The 12,028-nt window shown below is 40.1% G+C and overlaps 1 protein-coding gene across 3 annotated transcripts in view; it reads right to left on the bottom strand.

Annotated features, from left to right (window-relative positions):
- The window catches only part of large2 (LARGE xylosyl- and glucuronyltransferase 2), a 121,526-nt gene that overhangs the window by 73,553 nt on the left and 35,945 nt on the right, over positions 1–12,028 (bottom strand). The window lies entirely within an intron of this gene.

Below are 12,028 nucleotides of genomic sequence, written 5' to 3'. Positions count from 1 at the left end.
GCCCAGTTCATTTGCACTCATGTCACAACAGTCCCCCGCTATAGTCTCCATTCTCTTGTACTGAAACTACTAAATATCAGAGCAGATTTCGGTCATTTTAACTCACCTGTCCTAAGTTTACAGTCAAGTCACAAACTACTAAAAACACACAAGGAAACACTGATGCAATACCAGACATGGAAAAACCCCAAGCTGCTGACGGTGTCTTCTGTGTTATGTCTCTCTCTAACTAACAACCATAGACTATTTAAGAGATGGATGGCCGTCACTGTGGCGTGACACACTGGCTAGTGGGCGGCTATTTTAAAGCCTCAGGTTTGGCATTGTTTTTTTCACAAGACTGGACATGCTGGGTGAGGGGTGGACCTGAATTATAACTCCAGGAACATTGTATGACTATAATAGCAGTACTTTGTCAATCACAAAATAACCTCATCCTAAAGCACTCCCTGTTCTATTGTCCATTAGACTATAATGGGAGCATCATTTACCAAATGAACATCATCTTACTGAAGTATTAAAGAGAACTTGAAACTTCTGACTCAGGCTATAAAGTCATTAGAAGAAATGTTTACAGAGGCCATAAATCATGCGACAAATAGGGTCATTTTCCCCATTTACGGCATTCATTGGGTTCATATTGTGTATCCGGAGGTTAAATCCATCCTTTATATATGGTGCCACCCCTCCTTTTTTTCTTTAACTGAGAAATTAAGACCCAGTATTCAGACTTTCCATTTTCAGTGAGGTCTGGTGCTAAATAACAAGGTCAAGTAAGGATAATGGCTAGGGCACATTTCACATCAGGGACTTGTTCAGCGCAACCAATCCAATGTAGCAGATTTAAGAGTAGCTAGAAAGGTACAATAAACAGTAATGACCCAAAAGGTTGATTCTGTTCATCTGGATGTGCAGTCAGTCTCAGCAGACTGCACGTTTCCCAACCTTATCTGGGTATGTATCACACAAATCTAACTCTCTACTTCCACTGAAACCACTTCTTTTTCCCAATTATGTATTTTTCAGGCCAGAACACGTGGAGGCAACATTAAAAATGTAAACTGAAGTGACTTAATTGCTGACACAAACAGACACGAGTCACACCACACTGAAGCCAATTTACAGCCTTTTAATTTTTTCCCTTGCTACACAGTCTTTGATGTGTGAAACTGTGATCACAGCACAGCTGCAGCGGTTTCAAATTCTACAAAATGACAATGATCTGCAAAATCTCAACAGTGAACTGACTGGAGTCAGCCGAGCTAATTTGCCTGAACAGTGGTCAAGTCAAAGCCCTTATACAGTCACTGTCACTTTGTTAGGTACACCTGTTTGACTGCTTGTTAACACAAATATCTAATCAATCAGTAACATGGTAGCAATTCACGTAACTCTGAATTTGGGATGGTTGTTGGTGCCAGATGTGTTGGTGTCGGAGTATTTCAGAAACTGCTGATCTACTAAGATTTTCCCCACACAGCCATCTCTATGGTATACAGCAGGGGTGTCAAATATGGCATAATCAGCCCAGCAAAGACTCTAATCTGGCCCACTAGAAGGACAAAGGACAACATACATTTTTAAAGTTTAAGTATTTTTTGGCAAGCTTTTTTTTTTCTCAAAAAACAAGAAAAACAAAAACGGAAAAACTATTCTTTTTCAAGAGGATTCATGCTAAACTAAACGAACAATTACAAAAAAATTAAATGACAAAAATTTGGTGACCATAGTCACCACATGTATGATTCTATGATTCACGTACGGATGCACCCGACAAGTCTGCAGCAACTGTGTGACGCTATCCTGATACGGATCAATGTCGTCGAGGAATTTGGACATAACGCTGTGCTTGAAGGGAGTGTCAGAAGACAGAACGCATCTATGTTTCTGCTTTGGCTGCTCTTCATGGCTGTACAGATTCTTTTTGAGCTAATGCAAAATAAATGAATTCGCTAATTTCATTCAATTCACAATATTAACAGTATTGTATTTAATACCCAGCTGGATGCAATTCCCCGGGTCGCAAAAAAAACCAAATCCATCTGTATAGAACGACTTTTAGCTCTCTATTTTATGACCTGCATGAACATATCTCTGATGATTTTTCTGGGCTAGAATCTCTAGTTTCAAGTCATACTGCATAAAACATGGAAATCATTTTATAAATGGTACTAACCCATATGGAAAAGATATATATAAATCTTATAAAGTTTGTATCTGTCTTGTGTGAAACTTGTATGAAAAGCATATAAGTGTGAAAACAGATATAAGATCCCTTGAAAAATTATATAATGAAACTTGTATGTTTTGGATACTTACTAAAACAATGTATGAAAGTAATGCGAAAGTGGCCACTTTCATGAGTAATCACATATAAGTTTTTACTATTTCTTTTCTGTATGGGAATTTAAGTAATAATGGAAGATAAACCAGGGTAAATTGAGTCAAACATGCCATTATATTTCTAGGTGATTAATAAAGAAAAGGTAAAAATAGGCACAGCAGGATAAAATTTGCCCCATCACCATTTTTAACTGCCCCCTCAGCCACTTCCCCGTAGTGCTGGTCCTGCCTGAACATCTGCTGTAGTCCACACTTTTTGCTCTGCTCTTTGCAGAAACAGCGGCTAACGAAACCCTGGTTGTTTTGCTGTTTCTGGAAAGCTCAAGAAGGAAATGCAAGTTAACAGAAGGAAAAACTGCAGCAGTATGAGCAAAAAAACAATATTGACTTGCTTGTGCTTCCTGAAAGCATCGAGTTAAATGAGTTAAAGAATTCAAGATAAGAATAGTCTTCATCTGTCCCAGACTTACTGCCATTTATCTAAATGATCTCATTTAAAAAAAAACAAAAAAAAAAAACCCAAAAACATACTACTACTAAGCGTCTGCATTTTCTTCATGGTTCAAATTGCCAAAGAAAAGGAAAATCAATGTCAGCTCTGAATCCAGGAGTCCTTGTGTGCCCACAGAAAGAAAGCGGCCAAGCAACAGCCCCACTGAGCCAAAGAATCAGGCCTGGGGGAGTCCAGTTAAGGAGACAACAACGCAAAAAAAAAAGAAAAGAAAAAAAGAAAAGAGGGGGATCGCAGCAGGCTGAGAGTACAACGGGAGACCAGGAAAAAAACTGATGGAAGAGGAAAATCTTGGGAGAAGGAAAATCAACTTGGAAGAATATCGCTGACCGAAATGTCCCCAACATCCACTTCCTGGCACGTCTTTGTCAGGACACAATCAAAGAAGAGTGACCGAGGTAATGGTTAGAAAAAAAGTAACTGTGGGAAACCGTAGGTGTCAACTGAAGGCAACCTTTCAAGTGACACAAATCACTTCCGTTTTTGTGCAACAAGCTAGGGCTGCACAGTCCTTGGCAAAACTATAATCACACTCATTTTGTTCAATATTGACAGCGTAATCTTTTGTGATGATTATTTATCGATTTTGGTGTTTAAAAAAAATTAAAACATTTATTGCGTTGTTGTGAAAACAGAACAGCGCTTTCTAATTTGTAGAAATCATCATCATTTCGTGAAGCTGTACCAAACCCTAACACGATGAAATAAACACACACTGCTTTCAGTCTTACATTGCACTGAGGTTACGTTCAGCTACTCGCTTATTCACAAGGGTTTGAGGCAGGTAGCGCCACATGTTCGATTTGGCAGATTCTTTCACTGGATGACCTTACGAGAATATTTGATCCTCCTGTGACGGAATACTGTGCTACATTTATATTATACAACCTTTATGGCCACAAACTAATCTCCCGTGTCACGATTTGGAGTGCATTTGATGAGCATGCATTTTAAATATTGCTACTGACTAGCTGCTGCACATGTATCATGTATTAGGGCATATGAAGCTTTGGTGTTGATGAAAATAAATTAAGGGAACTAAAGGGGTAATTTATAGAGAGCTTAAGGGTTTCTTCCTTTTCCATGCTTGCTTCGTAATCTTGATGGTTTTGTTTTTGTGTTGTAAAAAACAATAAACCAGTTTTAAAAGCAACTCACAATGGGATGGATTAAGTTGCAATCAATGTCCTCTGCTACTGGGGGCTCACTTAGTGATGTGAATATGCTGGGTTCTGTTATGCTTCCATATTTTATTGAAACCTTCGACCAGACATGCTTTGCTTACATAAGAGAGATGACCACATTGAATCTGTGGATTGCCGTTATCATAGACGAAATAAAAGATGGATGTAGCTTCTGGCTCTAAAAAGAGTAGACAATACTGAAGCGCCTTAGTTCTTTTTAATGGCCAGCAGGGGGTGACTCCTGTGGTTGCAGAATCCAGCTGTATAGCAGAGTTTGGGAGAATAACTTCTCTTTGATCAGTGATGTCAGTGAACACTTTCCTGATGAGTTAAAGCAGATTCAAGGCATACTGAACAGAACATGTTCTGTCTGTCCGTCTTTCTTTTGGGTGTGCATGCATGAGCGTCTGCTGCATGTGTGGAGAGGAGAATGAGTGTGAGGTTTTCTAAAGGTTTGAACTTTACTTTTTACAGTGGTGATTCACATTTTAGCTCTGTTCACACAACTTTCTTTCACTGGCGTGTTTTTGGTGTTATTTTCAGCAGCATATAGCACTTAGCTGGGTACGATAGCGGAAATGATATGTGGTTCTGAAGGCTTTTGGAGCCTTTCCTGTCAGTATGGTATTAAAATACCCATTGAATTACTTGGTTGAGAAGTGTTGTTTGGCTGTAGGGGAACTTGTCGAATGTGACAGCATGAAGGCAGGGTCTAGGAGAAATAATGCGGTTGTCATGTTTCTGGATTCTATAGACAAGGTGAATAGCCTAGTTGAGAGGGGAGTTGTTTTGTGAAAGATCATCCTGTCCAATTTGCCAACTATTGGTAATGATGTATTGTTGCAGCAGTTGTCACATAATGATCAGCAAAGACAATGCAAATCAGCAAAGTTGAGGCACAAAACTGCTTCGACTGTTCTGCCAGGGCTAAGAGCAGAGGGAGCTCTTGTCTGTTAACGTTTTCAAATTATCTGTGAAATGCATAGAAGACGGAGGAGTTTGTTAATAATTTGCCAAAGGTTTCAGAACAAACCTTTGGCAAATTATTAACAAGGGATGATTCAAGACAACATTGTCTTGAATCATCCCTCAACTCTAGAAGAACTGCAGGAGGCACTGTTGAGTAGGGGTGGGCGATATAAACGATATACGATAGAAACGATATAAATTTGGCCAACGATAGAGATTTTGACTGTATCACTCTATCGCGATAGCGCATGTTGATGATGTCATCAAGCTGCACCTGTTTTGGTCGAAAGCATCGCAGTGGCTACAACTATTATCATCTGCACAATATGCCGACAGTCATAGCAAAGAGATGAAGCACTTTTGAAATATGGGGAAAGCCAAAAACTGCGCTTCCTCCACTTCCGTAACATTGATTCATTAATGTTGAATTCTCTCGCAGCTGTTCTATTCCCATGTTGTTGCAGTATATTAACTAACCTCGTATTGTGGATGCATAATCTCAGTTGTTCTCCTGACTGAAGTTTGGCCCGTGTATAGCATCCTGCTATGCGACTGCATTTGTCCCTGACCACCAGAATCCCTCACGTTAACTTTTATCGATTGGAAAAAAAGTTAGCGTTCATCCTCCAGCTTCACTGTGCTAATGTTATGCTAACATAGCTGTGTCGCTAGCAATCACGTAGCACAACATTATATACCAGGTAGTCCAACTTCAGTAACCCTGCAAACATCACTGCTGTTTAGTTTTCTGTCTTCATTTATGTTGGAAGTGGTAGCAGAGCTGAATGTTTATATGGATCATTATTAAGTAAATAAATGTGTTTTTAAAAATCACTCTATTATGGCCTCTACTGGAGATGAAAAAGGAGGTGTGGCTCACAAGCTAAAAGATGGGAGAAACATTTTGGACATAAAGATAAATTTTGTGTGTTTGCGTCTAATCCAGATAGGGTCAGAATTATTAGCCCGCCATAAAAAAAATGTCATTCTTTAAAAGTATTTTGAGGCACCAAAACTAAAGAAAACTTTAACGCAGCCTTTCCAAATATTATAGTTTTATTTCTGATCTTTATATTTTAATCGCACACAGAAACAATATTATTTCACAAAAATCGAATTATTTGACCCCTGATGCTGAAAGTCAGTTGTGTATCTTTTTTGCTGTATAAGAGCCTGTAGTCATGCAGTTTTTAAGTCTCACATGTTTTTAGGCCATTCTTCTTTGACAAATCTCTTAAGATCCTCCAAATTTGATGATCTTCAGGCACAGACCTTGGTCTTCAGTTCACCCAACATATGTTCAAGTCGGGGCTTTGTGCAGGCCATTCAGTTGGAAATGATTCTTACAAAGAGCGATGCATGTTTTGGGTTGGTGTTGTTGGAAGACAAAGAAACGACCCAGACCCAGTTTCACAACCGACTGCTTGAGGTTTTCTTTCAAAATTTTCACATATCAGTTCTTGGTAAATGGGCTGGTTCTTATATAGCGCTTTTCTACTCTCTGAGCACTCAGAGTGCTTTGCACAACTTGTTCATTCACCCAATCACACAAAACACTTTTTCTAAGCTGCTTTCTATCCAACATTCCCACAGACATTCATATGTATGTATTGGAGGGCAACATGGGGTTAGTATGTTGCCCAAGAACATTTGGCATGCAGACTGGGATGGAACCACCAACCTTCGGGTTAGTAGGTGAACACCTGTAGCTCAGGTGTAGGTCTTCGTGATTCCTTCCACCTTGATGGGATTCCCAGTTCCTCAGATCTGACTTGATTTTACACGCTTTGAGCTTTACAAAGTTAATAGGTTTGTCCTCACCTGTAGTCGTCAGTTTGAATCCCATTCTGTTCATTTTTTAACTCTAAACTTGGCAATGGACATTTTGTCTCAGTTTACAACCACATTGTATAACAATGTTAAATGGGCTAGATCCTATATAGCACTTTTCTACTCTGAGCATTCAAAGTACTCAAAGTAATAAACATTTTCATGTTTATTTTGCATCGTTTCAGTGAGTTTCAGCTATCCATAGTTATCAGCTCCCATAGTTTCATGTGCTGCCATTTAATCAGACGATATGTCTTTGTCAGCTGTGAACGCTGCAGATCTCTGTCAAAACCAAGACGACATGTTAGAAATTCAGACCCAAGACTCAGAGATGTTAAGCAGTTTCAAGGAATGTTACGAGATATACAGAGTCTGAGTCACTGGGTCTGGTCATAATAAACAAGCTGATGGAAATGTATGCATCACGTTTTCTCTGTTCTTTCAAGATTGCAATTTTTGGTCTGAAACGTGCTTCGTACCACGTTTCTTTTAAAGTTAAAGTATGTCTAACTTTGATCACTATCCATATGCTTTGCAACAACAAACAAACATCACAAATGCTGCTCCGCCTCTCAGGAGAAATTCTGCATTTTAAGAGCACGTGGTGCATCCAAATGCATCAAGACTCTTGTTCTGTGGGGACAAAAACGTCTCTTTAATTCATCTCTTCCTTGTTAACTCAAGATCAAATGGCACTGCTCTCTCTCACCTGGACACACAGACTAAAGCAATGAAATGCTGCAGGGCTTTTCAAATATTCACAGCATGTTTTTCTGAGAGCATGCACATTCATAGTCAGGTTAGATTTTGGGATGAATTTGGGTTTGGAATCCTTAAATTTTCAGTGCTGCTCAAACTGCCGAGAACGTTGCTGCTGGGTGAAAAACTGGGATGAGCTGAGATAAGAAAGATTTCCAGATGAGTTTGGGGACTTTGGGAGGGATTCTGGCTTTGGTTAGAGATGGGAGAGTGAGGAGGGAAGTCGAGGGGGGTTAAAAGCTTCGACTTTGTTATTCTTCTGCTTGGCATAGAGGACCAAAATAGAGGGAGGGCATCGGACATGTGGCTATCCCTTCACTTTTTAAGGAAACTAATGTTTTTCACTTTCACTGTTTTAATTCGATCCACAACTATGAAAACATAAAAAGCTAAAGGTGCCGTACATGACCAGAGTTCATCCGATTAAACAAAACAGATGTGCCATCCATTAACCTGACTGATCTCTTTATGTATCCAAAATAATCCTTAGGAAGTTGCTGTTATTTTGAATAAAATAAAGAACCATTCTTAGCAATCAGCAGCTGAGATCTGGTTCACACACACCCTGTGACATCCACTCTGCATGCACAATCAACCCATCAGCTCAGTCTCTTGCTGTCCCTGCTGCTGCCTCAGTCGCTTGTGGACTTGGCACAGGATTCTGGAGCGAGCAGCAAAGAATAATGAGGTGATCATGCCATTGCTCCATGCTTCATTACACCCCCATTGGCTCCCAGATCTCCCAGGCCCAGAGAGGCCTTGCTCGGATTTAAGTGTGCATGTTATTAGTCTCCTATGTTAGACACTTCCTTCACCATTCATACTGTGTGATGAGAGAAGTCTGAAGTCACAAGAACTCAGATTTACTGCTGTGTCCTGTCCTCGTATTTTGGGGGTTTCTCTGGGGGGGAGAGAAAAAGAAAGGGATCATTTTAATGCTAGAACCATCAATAATTCTCCAGATTGATACCAAGAGTTTTAGTTCCACAAAAAAAAAAAAAACCTTTTTTGAGAGATTTTTCTACAAACCCTGAAGAGGCACCTCAATTAATGGTTCTTTGAGGCCTAAGGCCATTAAGGTTGCTAGGGAAGGGTGTATGTTGCCCAACTAACTTTGGTTGCTTTGCTCACCAGCAGATTGCTGCTGTTGTCTGTAGTTTGCAAAAAACATTTGCCATTTTCTTTCCAAACAGTAGTGAAAATTGGAAAAAAGTGAAAATCTAATTGGAAAGGTAGAACATTTACCTTACAGTGGGGCAAAAAAGTATTTAGTCAGCCACCGATTGTGCAAGTTCCCCCACTTAAAATGATGACAGAGGTCAGTAATTTGCACCAGAGGTACACTTCAACTGTGAGAGACAGAATGTGAAAAAAAAATCCATGAATTCACATGGTAGGATTTGTAAAGAATTTATTCGTAAATTAGGGTGGAAAATAAGTATTTGGTCACCTCAAACAAGGAAAATCTCTGGCTCTCACAGACCTGTAACGTCTTCTGTAAGAAGCTTTTCTGTCCCCCACTCGTTACCTGTATGAATGGCACCTGTTTGAACTCATCATCTGTATAAAAGACACCTGTCCACAGCCTCAAACAGTCAGACTCCAAACTCCGCCATGGCCAAGACCAAAGAGCTTTCGAAGGACACCAGGAAAAGTATTGTAGACCTGCACCAGACTGGGAAGAGTGAATCTACAATAGGCAAGCAGCTTGGTGTGAAAAAATCAACTGTGGGAGCAATCATCAGAAAATGGAAGACATACAAGACCACTGATAATCTCCCTCGATCTGGGGCTCCACGCAAGATCTCATCCCGTGGGGTCAAAATGATCATGAGAACGGTGAGCAAAGATCCCAGAACCACACGGGGGGACCTGGTGAATGACCTGCAGAGAGCTGGGACCAAAGTAACAAAGGTCACCATCAGTAACACACTACAACGGCAGGGAATCAAATCCCGCAGTGCCAGACGTGTTCCGCTGCTGAAGCCAGTGCATGTCCAGGCCCGTCTGAAGTTTGCCAGAGAGCACATGGATGATACAGCAGAGGATTGGGAGAATGTCATGTGGTCAGATGAAACCAAAGTAGAACTTTTTGGTATAAACTCAACTCGTCGTGTTTGGAGGAAGAAGAATACTGAGTTGCATCCCAAGAACACCATACCTACTGTGAAGCATGGGGGTGGAAACATCATGCTATGGGGCTGTTTTTCTGCCAAGGGGACAGGACGACTGATCCGTGTTAAGGACAGAATGAATGGGGCCATGTATCGTGAGATTTTGAGCCAAAACCTCCTTCCATCAGTGAGAACTTTGAAGATGAAACGAGGCTGGGTCTTCCAACATGACAATGATCCAAAACACACCGCCCGGGCAACAAAGGAGTGGCTCCGTAAGAAGCATTTGAAAGTCCTGGAGTGGCCTAGCCAGTCTCCAGACCTCAACCCCATAGAAAATCTGTGGCGGGAGTTGAAAGTCCGTGTTGCTCGGCGACAGCCCCAAAACATCACTGCTCTCGAGAAGATCTGCATGGAGGAATGGGCCAAAATACCAGCTACTGTGTGTGCAAACCTGGTAAAGACCTATAGTAAACGTTTGACCTCTGTTATTGCCAACAAAGGTTATGTTACAAAGTATTGAGTTGTATTTTTGTTATTGACCAAATACTTATTTTCCACCCTGATTTACGAATAAATTCTTTACAAATCCTACCATGTGGATTCATGGATTTTTTTTTGACATTCTGTCTCTCACAGTTGAAGTGTACCTCTGGTGCAAATTACTGACCTCTGTCATCATTTTAAGTGGGGGAACTTGCACAATCGGTGGCTGACTAAATACTTTTTTGCCCCACTGTAAAAGTAAAGTCATGCCTTCCTGGTGTGCTTCCCTTTGCAACCATTACATTTCCAAAGATGGAACTTTTCCTTTGAAAGTGAAAGGTTACATATGCATCACACTTTTCAGTTTCACTGCTACTTGGCAAAGAGTCTGCATGTGTTTGGGAATGCGGCACATTTCATGACCAGGGCAACGTGTTAGCAACCAAAGCAAACGGAAGGATGTTTTAGTACAACACCATTCTTTGCTACAAACTTCATGCTAGCAATTGAAGTAACCAGTTGGCAAACACTTGCCAACTGGTTGCAGAATACAGAATACAAAAAAGTTGTTTTTTAATATCTGCACCCTCAAATGACTATCAAAAATGTATAAGCTATTAAAAATTAAAATTGATGAATCAATTTCTATCCCAACCATAAAGTGGGAGGGAGATGGATCGACCAATCAAACTTCTGGACACAAGTATGCTTAAACACTGTCAAAAAATCTGCAACGTACAGCAAATACAAACTATACAGAACAAATGTTGTTCCAAATGGGCCTCAGACTCACACATATGCAACTATTGCAAAGACAACTCTGCTGAGAACTATATGCATGCTATTCTGGCAGAGGATATGTGAGGACCACACGGTTTGTTTGCTGTATCTCAACCTCACCCAAGCTGTGAACTTTGTAAACAAAACTGACATAAGTAAACCAGATAAGGAAGTAATTACATCACACATACATACAATACATACAATTTATGGAGCTGATCTTGGAAAAGCAAAATGTGTTTGGCACAAGAGTACACTCAGATCATAACTCTGATTGGAAAAGCTTCCAGACACGACAGGATTTAAAAAGAATCATAATAATAACAATTACATTTCTAATTTTAATGTAAAGCAAACATTTCCTAGTGCTGTATTTAACAGGTGAAAATGAGCTGAATGACATTATCCACTATGCAATGTGTTCACAGTGAGCAGCTTGCGAACGATAATATTTCTAAAATATGTGTTTTCTGGCTCTTTTGACAGCGTAGAATATAGCAATGTGTAATGAAAACAGGAGAAATAGCACAGGACAGTAAACTGTTAGACGAAGTGCTTCAGGCAACAGACTGCACAAATTTTCAGCCAGGTAACAAACACCTTTTAGTGTGCTGGGCTATTCAAACACATAATGTGTGCAGCATAAATTCAGAAATTCACGGTTAGTTTGTTTGCTGCCACCCGAATCCTGTGACCAGAAATATTAAACCACAGGCTGTAAATATAAGAAGGATGTAATCACTGTGACATACTCAGTGTGATATCACCCAGTCGTCGCTGTCATTTTAAGGCTTCTATGTTTGTGTAACAGCTGCGACCATGTTGGGTGTTTGGAGTCAAAACTAGACCAATTTAGAGCCGAGGTTTGAGCCAATGCTACTTAGCTTGATTGAGAAGCTGAATTCTAAAACAGTACAGACACGGATACCTCCTCATGGACTAATAATAATACTATAATAATACTAGAATTCCCTCAACTCTAGCACAAACTTTCTGTAAGGCGAGCATAAATTAGCTACACCTAACTGAAGACCCAACTTGTTTAGTTCAAT

The sequence above is a fragment of the Astatotilapia calliptera genome, chromosome 1, assembly GCF_964374335.1.
Source record: "Astatotilapia calliptera chromosome 1, fAstCal68.1, whole genome shotgun sequence".
Lineage (NCBI taxonomy): Eukaryota > Metazoa > Chordata > Actinopteri > Cichliformes > Cichlidae > Astatotilapia > Astatotilapia calliptera.
Note: the sequence above shows the minus strand (reverse complement) of the source record. Positions and strands in the feature narration are given on the sequence as shown.